At 49.7% G+C, this 23,136-nt stretch overlaps 1 long non-coding RNA gene across 1 annotated transcript in view; it reads right to left on the bottom strand.

Annotated features, from left to right (window-relative positions):
* Positions 1-22,880, bottom strand: part of LOC149872393 (uncharacterized) — a 33,000-nt gene extending 10,120 nt beyond the window's left edge. The window contains exons 1-2 of the long non-coding RNA XR_016440620.1: positions 22,713-22,880; positions 21,298-21,416 (exon numbers count right to left, since the gene is read on the bottom strand). This is a non-coding gene — a long non-coding RNA (uncharacterized LOC149872393). The remainder of the gene's footprint in view (positions 1-21,297; positions 21,417-22,712) is intronic.
* Between the last annotated feature and the right edge of the window lie 256 nt (positions 22,881-23,136).

Genomic DNA, 23,136 nt, shown 5'->3' with positions numbered 1-23,136 from the left:
GTCCTGCTTCTGGAAAAGGTTATTAATACACGCTCAAGAGATCCCAGTGCTTTGCTCAGCTACTTGGTCTGTGGCTGCTGGGCTTATTGACAATGCTTTATGGGAAAGGCAGGTGATCGCACCGAGTCAAAATGATGGCCGTGAGCATTCAAAAGGGGCTAAAGTTTTCAGGGGCTGTAAAAGGGCCTGATTTTCAGAGACAAAGCAAGCGACGCTGTTTGTGGGGCTGCCAGGGCCACTTAGGCACTGCTAAAACCTGCTTGCAGGGAAGCAGCTAGCCATGCTAATCTGAAGTCAGGCAGAAGGTAGGAGTCCATTCACAGCAGCTGATGAAGCAGGCTGTTGCCCATGAAAGCTCATGCCTCTCTGAACCAGTCAACCTCTAAGGTGCTGCCCTGCCCTTCCTTCTGCCCCACACCTGCTTACAACATATGCTGCGCAGCAGAAACGAGCAGTGCACATGCAGTGTCTGCTAAGGAAGAGAGCGAGAGAAATAAGATGCATGAAAAGTGCCTACCCGCTAGAAAAAAGAGAAAGATCACCCAAGCACCCAGCCAGCTGCAAAATGGCTCCGTTAGGGCAGGAGCTGCCTCTCCCTGCTGAATTTAAAGAGACAGTCCAAGAACAGGGAGTGGTGAAGAAGGTCCTGAGTACAGACCAGCTGCAGCAGGAAGGCTAATGGGGATCAGGCTGTTGCAGTGGATGGCGCTCTGCAGAGGAAGCGCTGTTTGTGCATCCTGGGGCACCCAGCTCGCTACTGTCCTTTCGGTGGCACCTGTTACTTATGAGCAAGGGATAACTTTTCAAAGTCCTTACTCAGTCCAGTGACCCATCCATGCTGTGCAATGCCATGAACTCTCGGTTGGTTAGAGCATGGTGCAAAGAACAGCAAGGTCAGAGGTTCAATCCTGGGTTGGACTAGGTGAGCTCTAGAGGTCCTGCCCAGCCTTATGGCTGTAAAACTTCCCCTTCACCTGAGCAAACACTCAGTGGAGCATGCAGGCCTGGTCCAAATATGCAGCTTAATCTTTGGATCCCTCCTACAGCCACAATGAGCTCTCCAGGCATTCACTAGCAACCTCACTGGCTGATGGAGGTAATGCGGGCCAAGGGGTCTGGGCTCTACCCTGCCTGCCTGTACCAGGAGATCAGAGCTGCCCTGCCACCAACTCCCCTTTCCAACAGCCAAGAAGTCCTGCACGAGTCCAGTTCCTGCCCACTCATAACCCCTAGCCCTCTGGAGCTTGTCATGGGGCCCCTGACTTGACAGACCCCACAACACTCCTCGCTACACCACCACGGCAGGCCTGGGGATATCAAAGCTGGTGCTCCCCAGTGGAACAGCCTGTATTCCATCCTGATCCCATGAGCCACCGGGGCCCTACACTGGTGGCTTCTATGCAGGCGTGTATCTGGTGCACTTCGCTGAGTCCCCCAACTGTGGCAGGAAGGAGACCCCGGCACCTACCTACCTCGAGCAGGCTGCAGCCCCACCACCATCTCGTCTGGACAGTCCTGCTGAGGTTCTGGTGGCACTTCTCCCTGCACCTTTTCTTTTACATACTCCCCATCCCTGGCCCCACCAAGTCCCAGGACCTCCTGGTCAACCTCCTCCTGGCTCTGGCCAAACTTTCCATCTCCCTGACCTTTGCCTAGCCAATAGGCCTGACTGCCTGTGGGGCAGCACTTGTCGTTATTCCCCACAGGCAACATGCTTCCACCCCCGTTTTCTGCCCCACTGTTTTGGAGCAGCAAGCTTGTCAGGGCAGGACCTGTTCCTTCCTACGCGTCTGCAAATTGTTCAGCACAACAGGGCGACGGGCTCCGCCAGGGCCTCTGGGGCTGGCTGTGAGAGACGAGGGAAGCAGTTCGATACGATTGTCCTCGTTTTACAGACTGGAAGCAGACAGAGCGAGGTCACACCAGGAAGTCAGGATCAAAGCAGGGATTAGAACTCAGATATTCCCTTTTCCCACCGCCCAAACTACGTTCGCTCGAGCTGCTTTTCTTTTTTTTCCTTCTTTTCTTTCACGGCCCTCGTGTTAACTGTTCACACAAAGAAGGCGGCAGAGGACGGTGCTCTGGGCTGAACCAGATGCTCCCAAATCTCCATCCCCGGACAACCAGTGCATGCTGCCAAGTACTTTCGGGCAGCCCAGACGGACTAGCCTGGTCAAAGGGCACCAGTCCCTCCTCCTCCTCTTTGGCAGCCGAGAGACACAAAACAAGTGGGAGGGGGAGAGGAAGTGAGGAGCAGAAGCAGACCGTGTGATTAACTGTCTTCTCAAAGGTCAAAGCACTTACTGCGCTAACGACAGTTAAAAATGCACAGACGCTTTCCTCGTATTTCTCTTCCACGTAAACAATTGTGGCAAGCTCTCGGAGGGAAGTCAGGTGACAGCCAGCCTCTCTGAACCTGCCCCGGGAGGGGACGTGTCGGTCAGACGTCTTTGCTGAAACACCCTCCTCGCCAGCGTGAACCGTGCAAACTCCTGCATGGGATCACGCCTGCGTTTTCCATTCTTAGGCACCACGTCTGCACGCTAGAAACAGCAGGAATCATTGCTAAAGCGCCCTGGCCATATCGATCAGCTCCGTGCAGCCCCTTTCTCTGTCTGCCATTCTGGGGTGGGTTGTTTTTAATAAATCACTGTCTTGAGGGTGATCGAGAGCTGTGGTTTCCCGAGAGTGTCATCTCCTCTTGGGGTACCAGGCGAAAGGTTTCCTGTACAGGCAACGATACGTTCCACAGGCTATTTCTGACTCCAAAGCCAGTTGGGCTCTGGCTGCCAGCTATGAACTTCTATTTATTGACATTGCATTTAGAGGCAAAATATTCCATGGGGCTGGAAATTGTTCTTCAGTTCCCCAGTGCTGCAGGTACTTAAAGACGCCAGCCAGGCCTCTATGCGTTGCAGAAGGAAAAAAAAAAAATGTGTGCATGCAAATGGGCATTTTGTATGCATCTGTCCCATTCAAAGCACGGCACATAGTAAGCAGCAGCAAAATACAAATGGGAAAGGGAGTTTTTTGGAGCTTTTGCACGGCTATCATTATGAAGGAACCACTTCCTTGCTGTGCAGCTGCACATCTGCCTCCTTTCCCCGGTGGCAGGGTTATGATGTGGCATATGGGGAAACAGAAATGGCCGCGCAGAACAATGTCACTGGCCGAAATGCAGCCTGGACTAAGCCAGAACTGGCATTCGGTGTGTGACTGGGGACACAGTGACTGTCTGACATGGTATTTCTGCCCATCTTCTCGCCCACTGCATGGATACTCCCAGGGCAAAGCGAACCGGCGACCAGGTTAGTGATCACCATTCGAGCCCGCTCCCCACAGGCTCATGTAAACATGGGGCTGTCCTGCTCCGGGAGCGCTACGATGCTTTGATCTGTAACCCGGGCGGTACTCCAAGAGGTACCCCCTCTCCAACTGAAGGGATCAAAGCAGGTGCACAAGTGCTGTGGGAGGGGTAGGGACCCTCCTCCCACTACAGAGCAGAGCCAGACCACCAATGGGGACCTAACCATATACCTTTTAATACTGGGAACATAACAGGCATAAATCAGAGGGCATAGTGGACACTACAATGGCCCAAGGGGGCAGGATTCAACAAAGATTAGACACTTACAATTATTGACAAAAAACAGGGTTAACAAAATATAAAACACAAACAGCAGAACAAACAATACGGGTTGGTGAAATATAAAAAGGCACAAAATGCAAAATGTCAAATAACAAGGACACATAGGGCCTTGGTACCTGGAGGGAGAGAAAGAGGGGAACACAGAGGCCCCTTTCCACTGCAAGAAGATATGCTTCTTGTTATCTCACTCATCCCAAGTCACCTCAGCTAGGACTTGAACTCAGACCTCCCACATGGCAGGCAGGAACAGGCCACACAGCCACCACTGGGGACACTGCTCCAGCCTGCGAGGGGTCTTGACCTTCCTGGAGCCCCGGCCTCACAATGAGCTGCCTGGCCTCTGATTGCAGGAGCTGGAAGCAGAGCTGGGAACCTCTCAAGTCACTGCTCAGATCCTTGCTGGAGCGGGGGGGCCTCTCCCGCTGGCCGCAGCCTCTCCCAGGGGATCCTGGAGCCCAGCGGGAGCCTCTCCTGCCGGCCGCACGCGCGCTGCTGAGGGTCCCACGGCTGCCTGCTGGTCCTGCTCTTTCAGGCTCTTCCGGGGCACTGCTCCTACCCCACCGGCTCAGCTCTTGCCAGCTCTGTGAAGCTCCTTCCTTGTTGTCCCTCGGTGATCTCTCCCGAGTCAGCCACACTGCCCCTTTTATCCCCCTCCAGGTGACCTAAGGGGCCAATCAGGGGACACGGAGGAGGGTGGGGGGGAGTCTCTGGAGCCTGATTGGTGCAGAAAGGGAATCCGAAGTACTCCAATCATCTTTTACCCCTTCAAAACCCCTGAGCCAAATCATTACCAGATTGGTGAGGAAAGGGAATCCCAAGTCCTCCAAGCATCTTTTGCCCTTTGCAGACCCCTGAGCCAGGTCGCTGCCAGCCCGTCACAGATCAAAGCCAGCTACACAGCTCCTTTCTGACTGTGTTGAGCCAGCCACGCTTCCCCTCCCGCCTGCGACTCTCCCCGTCCGCCCCACTCAGCTCCACCCCACCTGCCACCACCACCTTTCTTGGCGGTGGGGGGTCCAAAAACCAAACCCGGCTTGCCAAATTTCTCGCTCCAGGCTAAACCATGTGGCTAATCACTGGTTTTCACTTCCCAAGACAAAGGCCCAGGTGGACAACAGAGCACCAGGCACTGCTGCCTGTGAGAGGTGCTTGCTTGGGCACAGAGAGCCTGCGCTGTGCAGACCCACAGGAGACATCTCACGGCCAGAGCGGTGCGCAATAATAAAGGGGGGATTGGTGTCCTGCCAATGCAATGCATGTGCTTGCTACCACCTGGAAAAAGAGCACTGGCTGGCAGGAAGAGCCAGCTAGGGAAGCTGACTGCCATAGCATGAGGGCAGAGAGGCAGGCTTGGAGGTAAGACAACAGGCGTGATATCCCTCCTTCCCGGAGGATGCGTACCCCAATACGGTGGTTCCCAGGCACTGTGTTTCCCAGGCCAGGTCCTGGCTGGCCCATGTGCTGGGTCCTGTGCTTATTGCCTGTGGCTTCCCCATTGCCCAAGGGAGCGTTAGGGTTTCCGTGCACTCCTCCCGACCGCACGCAGTTGGGTGGAGCGTGGAGCTGAGTGGCTTGGCTCCCCGCCATCCCCTCTGCCTGCAGTGATGTCTATTTTTCGGTGCGGCGTGCCGCTGGAGCAGAGCCCTGCCAGGCCCCCGCCCCGGTGGTCGGGGACAGCATCACGCTTCCCCGGTGCTGGGGGGCTGCACACGTGTTTCACCACTGTGTGGTGCCCCTTGCACAACTTCCCTGCTGCACAGACGAGCGAGGCTCTGGCACCCCGTGTTTCACACACCCAGGCCCATGTATGAGGGGAACTTGTGGTGGTGAAAAGCTGCTCTGGAACCAATGGATCCAGTTAGATGGGGACACCCCGTGTCCTCTCTACTGCACTGAGCCCTGGAGCAATCCTCCAGCTTATCCCCGTCCAGCTTTTCACAGCCACGGGCCCATCGCCCCTCATCCCTCGGCTGGCTCTGCTACACCTTTGGGCTGGAAGGGACTTCCAATTGGGTGGGAAGGGACCTCCAAAGGCCGGACCATCCCTATCCAAACCATCCTATACAAGTCCATAACCTAACCTCTTATTAAAAGCACCATCAGCCCTGACACAACACAAGACATCACACCCGAACCTACCACGGGTGATGCCGGGCAACCGTGGCAGCCAACGTCCTGTTTCCACATCCCACTCAAGTGCTTCCTCTTCATCTTCTGGTCTCTCCACAGCTCCAGTCACCTTCACGAGGGATTTGGCCACATCTATACATTAAACTCACCCTCTGGGGCAGTGGAGTACAGAGCTAGGAGGGCTGTCTCATCAGCTGTGTCCATATGGCTGCCTGGAAAGACTAATTAGCACTCAGCAGTGCCAACTGACTGGCCCCAAGCACCCTATGGACGTGGCTAGACTGCTACCGGTGCAAGAAGCAGGGCCGCGTGCTCAAGGGAGCCATCGTAAGAGACAGTAACTTGATGGTCCAGGCACAGCCCCGAAGTGCTTGTGTCTAGCAGTTGGGATGAAGTCTATTGTTATGGCAGGCGGCACCATGATGCCAAGTCTTCAGTTTGGTTTCCTACTGTGTAAACACATTTTGCAACCTGGGAGCGATCCCTGTGTTGTCATCAGCTTGGGTTAGACGAAGCTCTGGGCGAAGGGTGCTGTGCCGTCAGCAGCGGGATGATATGACAACAGTCTCTGACAGGTACCGTTCCCTACAGCTCAGGTGAGGACAGGTTCTCATATCATATTAGGAAAGAAGGGGAAAACACTTACAAGGGTAAATTGTAGCCAATCACCAGGTATTTGTGTGCGCAAAGGTGATACCCTCCCGGGTAGGGGCATAGGCTGGCAGAAAGACTTCTATAACTGCTAAGGATCATTGCACCCACGAAGGATCAGACTAGTTATTAGCTTAGGTGCTGGTTGCAGCCTGCCACGTCCTTGGCCCATTATGTTTTTCCAGTACCGTCGATGCCACGGAAGTCCAGATTCCAGTATCTGTTATGCTGGACTTAGCCTGGGCCGTGACTGCTTTTTCGCAGACTGAATGGGAGGCACTTGAAGACCAAAAGCTTGGCTCCTTTCTCACCCAATTATACAAGAGGCAAGATTTTTTTTATTGTGCACGGTTGCACATGCACGTGCGCAGCTTAGAGGGAACCTTGCAAGAGGGTCCAGTAAAGGACATCACAAATCTTGTTTCTCTCATAATCCTGGAGCATCATGGCTGCAACATTCAGTCGATCAGGTAACACGTATGCGAATGTTTTCACATTATATTACCAGATGTCTTCTTTTCTCTCCTCCATTATAGTTTTTAAAATGTATCGCTTTTTAAAAATTCTTGTAGTGCTTTTCCTGTTTGTGCTCATGCTTTTCTTTAACTTCTTTCCAGATTATGAATTTTTGTAGATTTAAAAAAAACCAAATTCATATGCACTTCTTAGATCCGTCCCAGACCTACGCTGTATAAGTCAGTAAAACCTACCCTACAGCACTACAGAGTTTAAAAAAAAGCTAAAGGATATAAAACACTGGCATTTTCTACAGAAACCTTTTCTGAAAGTTGCAATAACTCAATAAAGTGAGTAGGAGTTTACAAGACCTTGGAAAAAATGACCTCTTTTTAGTAAGTGTTAATTATATGGCTAATTAAATAGAAAGAAGGTTGAAACACACTTCTAGTCATAACCTGTGTGCTTACATGATGGTCCTTGCGTGACAAAGAAAACAGGGGATAAATCCTGTTTGGCCTTAATGTCAGGAAGTGGATACTAACCCAAACCTAACTCTAATTTATTTATCTGGAAACCCGTAAGGAGCTGTTTTAAAACTGACCAACATTTCTGCTACTTAAAAAAAAAAATACCCCAGCCATTCAGTAAAACACACATTTGGAACAGGCTGGGTTTTCGGAAAGAGATATAAAAGGCTACTTTGTTTATGTTCAGCGCCAGTGGTATGTTGGCTTGAACAAAAAAAAATCGCCAAACGAGAAAAGCAAAAACCTGTTATGTTAAATCTCTTATCTTCACACGAAGTGGTTGCAGCTATCATAAAACACACATATTGTGTCATTTCCAAACACAAGTGGGCCCAGGGTCAGGCATTCTCCAGATTACCTTTCTTACGACTCTTGTAGACATTAATAAAGTTTAGCATATTAAGGTGAGGGGCTTTGTTCCTCCAGTCAAGTCTTAATCACATCCTTCTGGGGGAAATGGCAAGAAAACAACTGGGTCGTGTCCTACAGTCAAAGCTGATGCAAAACTCTCCTTGACGCTCGTGGGTCTCCTTGGTTTGGAGGCTCTGGGTTGCTCTTCTGTTACGCTGCCCTCCTTGGGTCTGTGGTTTGCCATGACTGTAAGTCCACTGCTGTGGAGTGAGAGAAGGGAGGGTCACCTTCTCCAGGACACACAAGATCTGGAGTCAATCTCCAACCTCTGACACAGATTTCTTCATGACCTTGGGCAAGTCATTTGATGCTGGATCTGGTTTCACTTTCATGAGCCTCGGTGGCCCTTATGTAGCCACATCACTGCCATTTTACATATAGTTAGGGGTGCCAATAGCTGGGTTCACCCTGTGCTTAACCTACAGCACATACATTGGAGGCATCTGGGTAAAACAGCATTGCCCAGGCATGCAGGGTATGTCCTGGGCAAGCCTGTGTTAACCAGTGTTAGATGCCCGGGGAGCCAAACCTTTTGTCCAATAGTCAAGGCACTTGTCTAGGGAGCAGCTGTGGGGGGTTGATCTGCATTGCCTGCTTCCCAGCAAAGGGCTTGAAACCCGAGACCACAGGTGAGAACACAGGTCAGGCATTATCATTCTCCAGATGTCCACTTGAAGCTGCCGTGCTGGAAAGTTTGGAGGGGAATATATGTGGGGCCAGGACCTGGAGAGACAGCTGGTAGCGGGTTGACTCTGGGATGTGGAACTGTGTCCAGAAAGGAAGGAGACCTTAGACTCTGATGGGGCAGAACTGACCCCAGTGCTATTCATCCCTAACCCCTAGGCTAGGGACAGACATTACACATAAACCGGTATAAACAATTGGAAACCGGTTCAGATCTGTAACACAACAGAAGTTCAGTGCACATAAACCACTTTCAAAATGACCCAAACTGGTTTAAGATCAACCTGGATGGAAGTAGTATCATACTGAAGTGATTTAGGTTAAATCAGTTTATTGAACTTCTGTTTCAGATCCCCTCCAGATTCAAGTTAATTCACAGTCCACCAGCATGTTTTGCACATCCCCCAGAGAGTGGGTCAACCAGCCTTGCGCAATCTGTCTGATCCAGCCCAGCAAGTAGGCATGCGCTAGCATCACCCCCTTCCTCCCCTCCCCCCAGCTTCTGGCCTTGGCCACTGCAGGCATGGGACTGCATTTCGGGAATCAAAAGTGAATGTCTGTTCACTTGTTTATCAGTTCAATCTACGCTGCTTAGACTAACCTGCAAAGATTGAATCGGTTCAGACTCTGGCTTTTTGAGCATCTGTACTTAGCCCTAGGGCCTAAACCATTAGGCAAAAAGTTGGGAGAGTCATCTCCTTCCCCTCCATTTTATTTCTGGCAGGTATGTGTGCAGGGCACTCACACTCCAGCACACGCAAACAGAATCCAAATGGTGCCTCAGTGCCACAGCTGTGTCTGTGCCACTGAGCTGCATAAAGGGAAGCAGGATCAGACCCAAACCTCTTTGGGCCCCCCCCATCAAATTGGGTGATCCTTCCTTTGGAACATCCTTGTGTCCTGTGTTATGCACCCCCCAGGACAGAATGATAGCTGTAGGAAGGCAAATGTACATGGGTTGCACATGCTTTTATTTGCTGCTTGCTCCAAGACTGCTGCTGAGACCCTAGATGCATCCCATTTTCCTGGGAAGGACCAAGCAGAAGAGGAGCCAAAAGCAACTAGGGAGCATTAGACAGGCCTGGTGGTGAAGAGCCCCAGCCAAGAATAAGCTCTGAAAAAAATAAATATATAGGAAATAAAGGGCATTTTAAGGTGGGCTACTGCTGAGTAGGGTATAGGGAAGAGGCAGAGACACAGACCCTGGAGACCTTGACCTGCTTTGACGTGAACTGGGCATTGCTTGGAGGAAACTTTGGCAAGGGGATTCAGTTCCTAACAGGGACTTTTAAGTACCTTGGCACTGTTAGGTATCAACCAGCCCATTCAAAGTGGACCCTATAATTATCTTGGAACACCAAATATCCTGTAATTGGAACAAGTGGTGCATGATGGAAAGGCTGGCCTCATTCACTGGTAAACTCACCACCAAACCACTGGGTTGATGGTCATAGTCACTGAACAGCCAAATGACCTTGGAAAGGCAACATGTGCTGGTGACCTCGGCTAAAGCTGGCATCCTGCTAGTTTGACCAGAGTTGGCCTTGCCTCTGAGGTTACTCCAGGTTGTTCCTGAGCTCTTCTCACTCAACTGTGGGCATGTCTATATATGGTCATTTAATGTGGGTTAGCCCAATTTAAGCTGCATTAAGGGCACATGTCTGCATGTGTGCCCCCTTAATGCAACTTAAAAATGGCAATATTAGGCTATGTGAGCCTAACATTGATACATGCCCAAACCAAGTATCAAATTTAAGTGGGACTAGTTAATGCATTGTAACGCATGTGTAGAGGTGTTACTCTGCATTAATGTAGGGAATTTAGACCTGGGCCTACCCAGTCACTAGGGGACCAGCCACAGCCCAGCCACAGGGCTTCTGGCTGGGTGTCTCTCTTCCCCCAGGGCTGTGCTACTTTCTATAGAGTTTGCCATTTCAAAGCAGTTTTTTACTGTTGGTTGGGGGGCGGGGGTGAAGTGGCACTGTTTGTTGAGAGGGGAGTGGGAAGGGATAGGGTGGATGTTATGAGGATAAAGAAGTTTTTTTTGTTTGTGCATGTCCTGAGAGTGGTGCTGGGAGTGGGCAGGGCGTAGGCTGTGTGCGTGCAGTGGGGCAGTGGAGCTGGAGCAGGGAGTGCATTAGGAGGGGGGTGGCCAGGAGCTCCCACACCTGGTGCCAGCTCTGGCCCCTGGGTGGGGTGGGGGGATGAGAAGGAGGGGGCTGCTGGGCCCAGCAGGCCAGCAGGGACAGGGCTGGAACAGGCCTGGGCATTGCTGGCAGGGACAGAGGCAGGGGCAGTCCTGGTGCAGGGAGGCAGGGTGGGCAAGGAGGGAGTTGTTGTGCCTGCCCCTGTGCTGGACACATGGCTCCTGGACAGGGAAAGGGTTGGCCAGGGATCAGGGGGGTGTTTTCAAGATGGCTGCTAAATGCTGGCAGCTGGCTGTGGCTTCAGCATGGCTGCCAAGTGCTGGTAGCTGTGTGTACCTCTGGTAGCCACAGGGGCACACGGCAGGGCTGAAGCAACCTGGGACTAAAGTTAATCCCAAGTGTCACCACGTATAGACACCTGCCAAAACCCACTTAATCCAATTAGTTTAATATGCACTAAATTTAAGCCTGCTTAAATTCATGTGTAGACATGCCCTGTATGTGATACTTCTCTAAGTACATCTCCATGTGACCCAGACACTGCTTTTTAATCCCACTGCCTGCCAATAAGGTCTATGTGAATTGAGCTCTTGTGATTCAGTGAGAACTATCAGCATTTGTTGATCTTACATCATATAAAGCTCTACTTAAAGGCAATGGGTTAGGCTGTCCCCTAACATGGCTAACAGAGATGCTTTGCAAGGACATCTCCATGAGGATCCAACCATCAATTTACTACCCCCCTTCAGCCTGAAGGATCACTGCGGATTATCAAGAGGGTGGGGCTAGGGGAGATGACAAAGGGGAGTGTTAAAAGGGAAGTGTCGCATTGGAGGGTGCTTGCTTGGGATTGCTCCTAGCATGGAGTTTATTTAAATGTTTGTATTAAGGATATCCACACAAGAAGTGAAAGTGCACTAATGAAATCTGCTGATGACACAAAGTCCAGAGGCATTGCCCATGAAGAGGAGGATCAGTATGTCACTCAGGAAAAAAATGGGGGGAAACAATTGGAGGATATGAGTAAGAGAAGGGGGATGAAATTCATGAGTGCAAGGTCATTCACTTAGGCATGGGCAACAGGTATTTCTCCTCCAACCTGGGGATTCATCAGATGGACATAACAGAAGAGAAGACCTGCATATACTAACTGATCACAGGATAACTTTGGGCCAGCACTGCAATGTGGCCATGAGAAAGACCAATGCAACCCTAACATGCATGAAGCCAAGTGTTTCCAGGAAGGAAAGCAAAGAACGCATGCCATTGCAAAGACACTGGTAAGGCCCATCTGTAATACTGCATACAGTTCTGCTCACACGTTGAACAAAGACAAATTAAAAGTGAAGCAGGTGCAGAGAAGGGCTGCTAGGATGATCTGGAGAGCAGAGAGCCCATCTTACAGGGCAGACTAGAGCTGTATAGGATGGTTTGGATAGGGATGCTCCTTCCTCAGGCAGGGGGTTAGACTGGCTGACCTCCAGAGGTCCCTTCCAGCCTGGTTTCTCTATGACTCTTGGCTGCACGTAGACGAAATGACGGGCATGTGTGCACACTTTAAAGGGCGCTAAATGCTCTTGCACTGCTTTAATGGTGTTGGTGTTTGCACGCGTCAGTGGCAAATTGCACGTCAATTACAGCCACTGTAGGAAATTTGGTGGCGTAATGCGCTTTAAATGACTTAAGGCACAGCGAACTAAAACTCCTCCGGGGAGGTGCCAGAAGAAAGCGCGAGTTCTAGGGCTGAGCTTCTAGCTGTCCGTCCACATCGCACAGCCTCACTTCTTCATCTCACAGACCTCCTTCACCTGCAGGGAGGAAAGGGAGTGGGTCCTCCCATGCTCCTGCAGGATTCCCACGCTTCCTGTGCCTCCCGCCCCCATTTCCCCAGCCTAGACCCTGCACCCACAGGCCCACCTGCAAGCACACAGACGTGCATGGCCATGTGAACAAAGGAATGGAGTATTTGTACTATAGGTCCTGCGCTGTATTAAATGCTGCCCTGGGCTTCCTAATGAGTAGCAGGCAAACCTCTAATTAGTGCTGGGGGAAGCTCTAATTAGCAGTGTGCAAGAGAAGGGATGGGTGGAAGCCACCAGCTTTTGCAGCCTAGCTTTTGAATGCACCAGGGATAGTCGGGTCATGGCTTTGGTTCAGAAGAGAAGCCAGATGAGGATTTCTGGTGCCCTGGTGAGTTGTGATTCCTTCCCCGAGACTCTTAGGGGTGGCGCGAGTTCTGGGCTGAAGGTGGGACATGGACCCCCCCACCCACGGCAAAGGGTCAGCGTCCCAAGGGCGTTCTGGATGGAGAAAACAACGGAGGCTATGAACCTTCCCGTCCCTGCTTCACAAGGGTGACAGGAGATCCCACACCCTGAGAGCACGGGAGCCTATGTTCACCAACCGCAGCACCCCCGGCCCTGCAGAGCAGAGATACCCGAGGTGGCTTTCAAGCCACGCGCTCAGGATCCCAGCCACAGCAGCCTAGAGCTCAGCGCACACTAATATATCCCGCCTCTGTGCTCTCAGGGCAGAGATGTCCTATGTTTCTGGCCTGCAAAAACTCTTCTAGAGCCGAAAAGCTGTGGGCAGAGAGAGACGAACAACAGGTTGGTGGTGGACTGTGTTCGATAGCAGGTCCCTGGGGCCTGCAGTAACAACCAGTGGTACATCCACCTCCAGCAAACCGTGATGCCATCCGCCTCCAAGTTACACAGCTTTGGACCCCCAACTTGGCATTTTCCCCAAGGGATCAAGGAGCAAGTGCTGCCAGCGGAGGAGCCTGTATGCCTTTGAGGATCGGGGCCAACGTACCCACAGCTGCCTCCGATTGAAGCTATTGGGCATCTGTGGGGGCTTGGAAGAGTGCTACCTTGGCCTTGTCCTGGCTTCTGCATGGGGAGACTTCCAGCCAGGCTTGTGCCCCAAGCGACTTCAGGGTGGTACCTGTGCCACATTCATCGGACTGTCTGCTCTGTGGGGCAGGGACTCTCTCACTATGTGTGCGCGCCCCTGTAGCACGGTGAGATCCCAGGCTTTGATGGGAGCTGCTGCTGCTGCTGCTGTAATGCAAGTTAGGAATAACGTATGCACCCACTGGCAGATGCGCTAAAACAAACTTGGAAGCACCGGTACTCTTTTAAAACAAACTCGTTTAAAAGAGTTGTATTTGCTATGTTCTGCCACCGAAAATCCACCAATGCACTGAGATCTTTTAAGACAACTGTTCCTGCTGGCCCAATAAAAAGCCATGGCTCTAACGGCCTTGTCCGCTAATGAACACACAACCAATATCGGCATGCAAACTGCCTGTGCCTTACCTGCTCCTCAGCTACTGTACGGCACTGATCTGTATTGCAAAATCCCAGTCTGATATCTTGGATCCGTAAAGGGAAAAATAGCCCTAATGAAATTTTCACAGGATGAAAAACCTTCAGTGACTGTAACGAATCTGTTTCCACAGTTACACTTCAGCGACAGACTGCACATTTCTGCTAATTAACATTTGTTCACACGCAAAACCTGGAGCTCACGCGCCAAACAGAGATAGCTTTGACCTAGTATTGTATTTCCCCAAAGCACTTATCCTGTCTAACCAAACATCCTCCGTACAATATTAGCCTTAAAATCTTCATACGCTCCGAGGTAGCAGATGTTAGCTCTCCCCGTCGCAGCTCTTACAACATTTCCCAGGACTGAGCAGAGCGCACATTTTGACGGTTGTGAACTTACCCGCACACTATGCCAATTAACCCACCGAGCACGGGGCTAGACGGGGAAAATACGCCCTACTGGGATTATTTTAGGAAGCTTTGCATCAGGCTCATTACGGGAATTAAAAATAGACAAGTTTGTATCGGTCGTGCTCATCCCTTTGTCATCCCACGAATTTTTTCAGCCCTGTTACAGTGTAAAGCCTTTCACATTGTGTTACAGTCAAAGACAAAGCCCTGCCTTTCACAGCTGTGAGAAACTTGTTGGCAAATGAACCAATAATGCAGTTCAGGCCTGGTCGAACATGCACGCAGCGGAGATGGGAAAGCAAGTTTTTTAACAATGTGTTATACACAGTAGCAAGAAAAACAGGAAGTAGGTGTTTATTAGCAGTTTCCAAATATACCAGCCAAAATAAAACTCCCCATGCAGTCTGAGGTATTCAAAATACAGGAACGAGCCGAATTCCTCAGATTATAACAGGGTAATTAATCACAACAGTGTTCACAGGCCAGCGATTTGGAAACTTCTTTTTTTTCCCTCTCTCTTGAAGATCTGGATCGAGAACAAACTTCAAAGCAAAACTAATTGATCTGAGATTCATTGCGCCTGGTCGATAAACCCCCAAAATAATATTTTATGCAGATGAAGCCGACACTTTCCATCCCCTAAGACGCGACAGCACATAAAGCACGTTAAAAAGCTGGTTTTCAACTAATGCTGCAGCCCCAGACCTACCTTCACATAAAAGCTATTCAGACTCTGCAGACTGCTGTTTGCTGATAATCTGCAAATTGCACCCAAAAGCCAGCCGTGTTATTCTAGCCTGGTTTCCTAGGAATGCAAGCATATCTTGGAGCCTGATTCATTAAGAAAAAAGGCAAGTAACCCACTCCCATGGAAGGCTTACATACTTTATTCGGAAACAGCATTGCAGAAAGCTTTTGATTCAGTGACCCTGTTAACTCTTCTAGAGCCGAATGAGCACTTTGCAGCACACAATCGCAGTCAGTGAACGAGCCCGTCTTCTCAGTCACTGCTTGACAGACCGCAACCTTCATGTGCTCGCTCGACCTTTATTGTGTGCAAACAAATGTCAGCCTATTGGTTATCAGTTGGACCGCTGCCAGTATCCACTTAGTGGAATGACCAGCCATTTGAATCACGGGGTAATATTCCTTTTGCTCTCTCTGACTGGAAGGGGAAAATGTGAACAAATTAACAAGAATTTTGGATGATTTCCCATCACGGGCACCTCTGGCTCTGGGTCGTTATTCCAGTTAATGTGTTACTGCATATTTGGCTACTCCAGCCTCTGGCCTGAATTTAGCCTTTGGATATAGATCCAAAAGAACAGGCATCCCATCTGCTCTCTTGAGCTCATGCTTGTATCCCACCTGATTCCTTTGCTTGGACAGATATGTTCTTTGGGGTCCTTTTTTCTTTATAATTCATGTACATGCTCCCACTGGTTGATGCCACCTCCCGCCCTGTGTTTTTTAACTTCACATGTCCCAGGTCTGTGCAGAGGAACTCAGTGCTACTGCTGTGCTGCTATGAAGCCCCCTACAACATTGACCTGCTACAAGCTATGGCGAAACAACCTTGAGCTGGACTTGAACCCTATGGAAAGGGGAAGTGGCATAAAAGGAGCAGAGAACAGATGCATCTTTCCTACTGGGTATCCTCTTTGTCAGAAGAAAGGCCTGTGAGTAGGCACTAATACAGACATCTCACTAGTCATCACTGGACCATAGCAGTGGATGGCCAAGCAAAGCCTTTCCACCTCACCTCTTGTCAAACACAAGGTGAAGACGATGCATCCAACTTCTTTCTAATAAATGGCTCCAGTGCAGGCTGTCATTGCACTGGAGCCAATGGAAGGAGTGTATATTCTGCCACGTCTCTAGAATCACTGACAACAGTTTGGTCCAAACGGTGCAATTCTGGTGTTGTCTCTTGGCTGGCTAATGTCCTCACTGGTGTCACCCAGATTCAACAGAGAATACCGTTGCTCTGAACAGGAAGGAGTGCTGTGAATCAAACCTTTTACAAGGGATTAAATTTCATCTAAAAGCATGTAATTCTACATAGCCAGAAGCAGTTTCTAATCTTCATCTATAGGAACTACAAGGCCAGGAATTCAAAGCCATCGGATTAGATGAAAAATGTGAATGAAAAGCTACATGCAGTTACTCAGCTGACATGGACAAGTCAATGGATGCTTTTCAAAGCCTTAAATTATTGCTAATGGAAAACATAGGGAATAAGCATAAGGTGTCTTTCTACATCATTATTTTTAAACAATGTAAACACTCCAGACAGTGCATGCGGTAGCACTGAAGTGATGGTGTAGCCACGATGGTGGAGGAAACATGTGAGACACGAGAATTTTTGTAGGGGATAGCTAAATCTATCCCAACCATTCAGCTGGTCCAATAAAAGATAATCACAAAAACTTTTTCCAGACAACGAATAGATATTTATAAAGTGACCTAGGATGCACTGCACAGTGCTTAGTGTTAGCCTAAGTTTGCTCTTAACTGGGTGCGTCTACACATGCGTTTTAATGTGCATTAGCTTATTTTATTGCGCATTAAAGCATCATTAAAAAAACCGCTTTTTTGCTAATGCCCATTAAAATAGGCTAACATGCGTTTTTCTAGTACCTCACAATGGAGGTACTAAATTTAATGCAGGTTAGCAAAAGTGAATTAATGAATGCAAAGATGCACCCACTGTACAAATCAGCAGATATCATCTGATCAGATTAAGACCAGCTGGGTTTTTTTCTATAGTACAAGAATTTCCCCCCAAAAGGTAATATATAATTCAGGCTTAGCAACCTCAATACTTTGGAAGAAGGTAAATTCTGCCCTCAACTGTAAAAGGTAGAGAAAATGACATAATAAAGTATTTAAGAGCTTTGGTTTCAATTATTTTATATTAAAGGGATAGGTAAGCTTAAACTGCTCTGACTCTTTAAAAAAATACAAGGGATTGTAAATAAAATTGGAAACAGATATACACCCATCAAGTTCCCACAGGTGCATGCTCTTAATGTGGAAATACTCGTGTGAATTTCCAGTTTCCCATCATGTAACGGGAGACAATCAGTTCTGAAGCTACCCCATTTGCGTTTAGACTTAACCACAGAAGAAGTAACCTCTTGTCTGTTTAGCTTGTCTGAGTCTCCCCTTGCCCCTCTGCACGTCTCACACCAAAGCAAAGGTTTGTGTTGCCTGCCGGGGCTTATTGCAAGATCAAAGCCTTGGGCCACTCACAATAAAACAAGAGGGCAAAGCCCAAAGAATCAAAGAAACAAAGGAAAGGTTTAAGAGATAAGGATCTGCCTCAGATATGACATTTCATCCAGATCAGATCCGGTGCAGAAGTTCAATTCAAAGTTCATAAGACAAAAATACAAAGAGATCAGCTTTAAGGCTTTGTTGATCTCCATCTCTCTATGCTCCTGAAGTTACCTCCACTCCATCTTCCCGCGCGGCAAACATTTTCCCTTGACTATGTGATACCGTATAATTTAACTCATCTTTCTCCTGAAGGCTTTCTACCCGCTCAAATATGGATTTCAATCATTTCTCATATCTTTAACCAGCCATAAACAAGCACCTACAGACACAATTCCCTCCAAACGAGGTGTGAGCATGGATTGTAACCAGCCAAACAGGACTTGCACAACCTGAACTAAACAAAGGGCTTTCTTAAACGCACTGAAGCTCATTATCGATGAAGCTGATTGAAGACCAAACCAAAAAAATAAAAGCCTGCACTGAATTGTCTAAGCTTGTTCATATAAAGACAAGGGAAAAAAATTAAGAAAAAAATCCCTTCATGCTCTTTGCGTTAAAACTGAGAGTCACATTTTCAGAGGTGCTCAGGGCTACACTTTCAAGCACTCAGCACCTTTAATTGGGACTAGATTTTCAATTGGGCTCTACAATTTGAACACAGGATTTTCAAGTGTTTAGACACTTGCTGAGGTTGTGAACCCTTGTGAAAATCCCATGCCCATATGTGCCAACTCTTGCTGGCACATCCACACAGTGGCTTGTTAACTTAGCACCTGCCTGCCTTCACAGAAAATGCCACCCAGTTTTTTTGTAGTGCCTGTGTTGGGCACATTGTGAATAATGAAACCCATGCAGCACCCCCAGTTGAGAATCATTGGGGTCAATGTACCTCTGTGCTTTCCAATCGAGTGCTCCTGCCTCCAGGTAAAACTGCCCCCTTGTGCCTACTGCATGGCCAGCCCAGGAAGGGCTGTGGCACATGAGCGTGCTCTCCCTGCATAAGGATGCTCTGATAAGCCTAGAGCAGGCAGGAGATTGGGCTTGTGCCACAGCTCTTCTCGGTCTGGCCCTGCACAGTGTCTTCAGGAAACTGTCCCATGCGCCTCTCTTTCCAGGAGGGGTGCAGGGGGTAGCTGGACCGGGAACAGCTGTAGCCTAAGCCAGTTCTCCTGCCGAGGAAATGCAGAAGGAACGTGTGTGCGCTGCAGCCCTTCTGCCGTGACACCTGCACCGTGCCATCCTGGGGTGTGTGGGGCGGGTGTCTCATGGCACCTTAATTGAGAACTGCTGCTCTAAAAATGGCATGTTACAGCAGAATCTGGATCATTTGCAGTTAGCTCCCTTTGACCCTGGCCTAGAGAAGGGTTCACACTCCAAGCTGGGGGGAGGTCTATGCAGTTGTAGCAAAACACAAAACAGCGACCCTGGCTGGCTGAGGTGCTTCAGCGGAGGGCAAAGCAGCTCTATCAGAAGTGGAAGCCATGTGTAAATAGCTGTGTGGTTCCTCCTCGACTCAGCAACCCACTGTGCAGGAAGCAGGATGTGACCCATCCAGATTCAAGAGCTCTGGGTCCTATTGAGTACCATGCCCCAGAACCAAGGGAGCCCCATGCAGGCGAAAAAGACTTCAGGGGACAGGTCGGAGCTGGCTGCTGGTGATCTCCATAGGCTGTTTTCCATTGACTTGATAGGGGCAGGTCTACACCCCTTTATGAGAGCCATACTCGGTCCTTTTCATTTGCCAATCCCCAAGCACTTTACAAAGGCAGATTACAGGTCACAAGCAGGAAACTGGGATGTGGGAAGGTGAAACACCATCTCTGAGACCAGTGAGAGAACAAGGACTAGGACTGAGCTCTTGTCAGGCCCAGTTGGAGCCTGACTGCCTGGACTGCATGCCCTCCGTGTACATGGGGATGTTTAAAGAGGTGTTAGATTAGTAAATCGCGTGAAAGGGCCCAACAGATGCATGCATTGCCCATTTACAGACCAAAGGTTGCCTGGGAATAGCTAGTCTACATATAGCAACACATAGGGTGCGTCAACACATGCAAATAAGAGCGAGTACATTTAATGTGCGTTAAGCTAATGCAGATTAACCAATTTTTGCCAGGTGTCTACATGTGCAGGGATGTGGCACCACAGTTAGCATAAAGTCCCTTGTGGAAGGGCAGACCCAGCACTAAAGTTAGTGCCAGGTTGGATCTACACGTGCATTAATGCACTTTGACTAATCATGCTTAAATTTGATACCTGCATTTGCAGGTATTGAATTTAGGCACAATTTGCCTAACTGCACCATTTTTAATGCACATTAAGGGCATGCACATGTAGATGTGTACTCGTAATGCGCATTAAATTAAGCTAATGTGCATTAAGGCATGTCGTATAGACATGCCCATATAGTAACTCAGGCAGGCCCATCTGGTGTGCAGGGCTCTGGACTGATATTCAGAAGAGAAGGTGTCCAGCTGAACTCAGTGGACCTATCCATAGCCTGCACAGGCACAGTTTTGCAAGGCTGTGGCCTAAGGATTCAGTATTGTCACTGCTAGTCCTGCCCAGAACTATCCTCGCGCAGGGTGAGTGAGGGAGGCAGACTGGGGCACGTATACAGCCTGACTGCGTGGGTGTTAGTGCAAACCTGCATGGGAAGTGCTTAGCAAATACCCCAGCATCCTCATCCAGTCTAGCTCTGTGGGCTGTCGATAGGAACAGCAGCCCTGTGTTTTAGCCTTGGCTTTGAGTCAATGCCCTGGCTCTCAGCAAGAAAAATAAGGAAGCAAATTCAGGAAGGGGGATTTTCCTTCAGTTGGCAAGGAATGTTTGAATGTTTGGCTAATAAAAAGAAATAAGTGGAACAGGAAAATCCCATCAATCTGAGCCTGACGGTGACGGAAAGCCGCTTTGTGCTGTACGTAGTCTGAGCCTGACCCTGCCCTCGCTGAAGTCAATCGGAGCCCTTCATTCCATAAAGGATTTTCTGATGACTTCACAGGCAGCCGGGTCACTGCCACGTTCAGGCGGCACCGCTCTACGGCTGCCCACACAGGGTAGCTGTGCAACACGGGCGCTGCTGGAACAGCGTTACTTCCATCTTAAGAGCTGGTGTACACAGGACAGAAGTATCTTATTTGCTCACGTGACCATTTTGCAGGATCCCTTTAATGGGATTTCAGGGGTATGTCGTCTCATGGGCAGGATTTTGCCCAGGGCAGATTTCACGCTGGATGAGCATTCGGGGGGCTCTTCAGTTGTTTGCAGTATTCACCCGTCTCTAACCCCAGCACAGAAAGCTGCCAGGGGGTCACGCTGGCCTTTGGGATGCAGCAGCCCTGTCCTACAGAGCTGCCTCGTGGGCTGTGCATGAGTAGCTGCAGGGAGACCACTGCACACAGCCTTTTGTGCTCAGTTGCTGCAGGTGACTGTGAGGAGCAAAGGAAATGAAGGACACTGCTAGTACGATGAAGACAGAAGGCCAGGGAAGGTCAAATCCTGGTATGCTATAACGAATGTGGCGAGACCTTTACTCACCGTGTTTTTATGCTCAGTCTGGTCAGCTTGGGCCAGGGAAATGTCTCATTGGAGATGGGGAGCATGTTACTGCTTCTTACCTCTGCTCTGGACCTGGACGCTTTCCTTTGTCTCAGGAGAGTCCATGCCGTCTTCCTCCTCGGGTCGATCTTGCCAATAGCTGAGATGCACAAGGTAGAGCATGGTCTCCCAGCAGTGTCTGCAGCACAAAAGGACGCATTACTGAGCGTACATGACCCCGAGCCCTTCTTCTCCCACATAGCCATAACTCGTGTGCTCCAAAAATGGGAGATGTTCCCAAGGGGGATCCTAATGAAGCTGCATCTGGAGGCTGCTGCTCGCATGGAGAAGGGAGAACCATGCTCACAAGTTGCGGGGGACAGAAGAGCTGGTAAGAGTCGGCACAGCTCTACTGACTGCCACAGAAATCGGAGGATCCTGACACTTCAAGCAGCTCCCAACCACCTGCCTAAGGCGAGCACAACTTTCCCAGCTGAATTTCCATGGGGCTCACAACCTCACTCGGAGAGGAAGAGTGGATTTGGGACCCACTGCATGTCAGGCTCTGCACAACCATACAATGAAACCACCCCCTTGGCCCTCATTAACTCACAATCAGGGGACAACAGGGCAGGGGAGCAAGTGCAAAGGTGTCAGTGATGCTTCGAGTAATAAGCAACAGACTCTGCCCCATGAGCTACCTAACCCTTGCGGGTTCTGGGGAGGCCAGGCCGTCAGGGGCCAGACAGCTGAGAGACTCGGGGGAGACGGTTTAGGAAAGGGGCCTTCAAAAAAGTGCAAAGTAACCAAAAAGAAACAATTCCTAAATCTGATTAACCTTCCAGGCTTGTAATCAGGCCAAACAGCTTAAACCCGCGTGACGCCAGAGCAAATGTGTCAAGCATCCATTCAGCTGGCCGGGGCGCTGTTGTCATCCAGCACCGGAGGCGCGTCAGCGGGACTCGGTCTGGTGCAACAAAGACGTCAGATCGTAATGCGATTACAGCTAAGCCAGGAGGCTAATCCAGAGTGGCCTGCCACCCTACGCAAAAGGCTGCCCCCGGCTAATGCATGTCACGGAGATGGCCTCACAAAAAGGGACCCTTTGGTGAAGGGCCAAGCACTGCTCTCAGTGGCAGCAGAAATACCTGGAGTGACTCTACTGATTTCCATTGTGATCCTGGATTTACACCAGAAAACAAAACAAAAAAAAAAATCACCCAATTAGCTTTCATTCCTTCCCAAGGCACCAGGATTACCATTATCAAGAGCTGGTGTGGAATGACAGTTTGCGTGGCTATGCATTTTTCCTTTAACAGGGCACTGATGAATAACTCTGATGTGATCCCTCGGTATACGGCCCAAGAGAGAATGAAAGACCAATCGAAACACGAATGCTGCACCCCTACCGCTGCTTCCCTGGTGCAACGTGAGTGTGTCAGCAATAGGGATTTTATTTTGGCCACGGGGAACAGAAGGACCCTGTTGACACCACCTGCAAAATGCGGCGGGAGCGTTTTCTCGTTCTGCCTCTGGAGCTCGCGCACCTTCTGAAGTCCCTTTCCGTGTCGTCTCATCAGGTGCTTTCACAACCTCCGCACCGCAGACACAGTCGCCAGCAACAGTCGTGTGTAATTCCAGGTACATAAATCTCACTGCAGCAACTAGGCCTGCTTCAGCCTCCCTGCGAGATAAAACGGCTCATTGCATCATGGCATCATTATGAAGTTTTCTTTCCAATAGCCTCCTCCAGGATGCCTGCACTATGACAAATGTACAAGGCAGCCATAAGGAAGGCGTTCTGGCTGTTTACAGCCTTCTAATGACATGATAGATAGTAAAGGATGAAACTAGGAGTAAGATAAATGCCCTAAAGGGAAACAGTCCAGGCTACAGTCACTCTAATTCGTATGGTACAA

The sequence above is a fragment of the Crocodylus siamensis genome, chromosome 2 (genome assembly GCF_052110815.1).
Source record: "Crocodylus siamensis isolate JL-2025a chromosome 2, ASM5211081v1, whole genome shotgun sequence".
Classification (NCBI taxonomy): Eukaryota; Metazoa; Chordata; order Crocodylia; family Crocodylidae; genus Crocodylus; species Crocodylus siamensis.
Note: the sequence above shows the minus strand (reverse complement) of the source record. Positions and strands in the feature narration are given on the sequence as shown.